Consider the following 1516-nt stretch of genomic DNA (forward strand, 5'->3'; position numbering starts at 1 on the left):
TTTTGACAGATATCTCCTGATGGTTCGGATCTGAAGAGAGCTGTTCAGAAAGGAGCTGCTGTTGTGTTGGAGCAGAGCTGCAGAGGAGCTTTTTTAAAGCAGACACGATTCATTTTTTCGTTTTCTGAACTCACCTGAGGAGCGCTCTAAACGTCACCTGTGGCTTTCATTCATAAAACAGATAAGACGTGGGAATTTCACCTTCAAAGGATGCGAGCAAAACAAAAGTTTTTTCCAGTAAATAAAAAAAAAAATCCTACATCCGGATTTATAACAGCTTAATTAATTGGTCTCTTTTTTATCTCACGGGAAAAAACTGCTAATTTGTGTTAAAAAGCAAAAAAAAAATATTCTCCATGCTTTCCTTTCACGTTGATTTTCATGTAGCCCTTATTATCACCCGCCGCTGAAAGAAGATGAATTACGATCATGTTTTTGCCCGCGTCTCTGCTTGCGTTCTGTCTGTTAGCAAAATATTTCATAAGCAGTTGGACCAATTTGACTGAAACTCCCAGGAAACATTCACTGTATGTAAACCTACAGCTGATTAATTTTAGGCGTCGATCCGATTCAAACAGACTGCCACAGTCAACTATAATTTGAAAACACAAAAGCGGCTATGACTTTGTTGATTCTGCACATAATGACTTCAGATTTGGTGTGTTGGTAGCTGAGACTGATCCCCAACAGAAAATATGAGGGCTATCAGATGGCAAAATATATCTGTCTAATAAGTTTGTATCAACTCTTAGAGTCAGCCGCGTTTGTCTGTTAGCAAAATATCTCATGAACCACTGGACAGATTTAAATAAAACTTTCAGGAAGTAATAACTAGATGTATATTTACAAMTGATTAACTTTTGGAGTCGATCTGATTAAAGATGGCTCTCTCAATTGACCAGATTCTGTTTACACATAAATGATCCTAACTCGGTCACTGTTATAGATAATGAGCTGAAATTTAAAGAGTAGTAGCTGAGAGTTTTTCCACAACATATCGTGTTTTTAAGGTCTGACCAAAACGGTTACAAGTGGGATACAACTCAATATACAAAATGATGCAACACCATGAGCGCTTCCTTCAAGGCGCGCTGGAATCTGAGTTGCATCATCACCTGTGTGAGAATAAACACCTTCATTCAGACTGAACAAAGTCTAAAACACAGAAAAGAGAAAATGAAAGCGGCTGATTAAGCCTCTGACATTTCTGATGTAACTGTGGCTTCAGCGGCTTTCATTTAAAAAAAAAGGAAGCAGCTCATCAATTTAATCTTATAAAATCTGCTTAATTTGTTATATTTTAAAGATAATAGGAGAGGTCACATTTAAGAATATTATTTTGTTCATCAAGTCATTTTTTATACTGTATATCAAGAAAAACACTGATTCGGACTAAAATCAGCAGGTGAACCTGAAGCTGCGGCTCAACCTGAAATGTCAGAGTAATTCTCCAGAATCAACTGCTTCATTTTCTTTTTTCTTTGTCTGATTCAGTCTGAAAAATAAAATATAATAA

This window comes from Austrofundulus limnaeus, unplaced genomic scaffold, assembly GCF_001266775.1.
Source record: "Austrofundulus limnaeus strain Quisiro unplaced genomic scaffold, Austrofundulus_limnaeus-1.0 Scaffold7, whole genome shotgun sequence".
Lineage (NCBI taxonomy): Eukaryota > Metazoa > Chordata > Actinopteri > Cyprinodontiformes > Rivulidae > Austrofundulus > Austrofundulus limnaeus.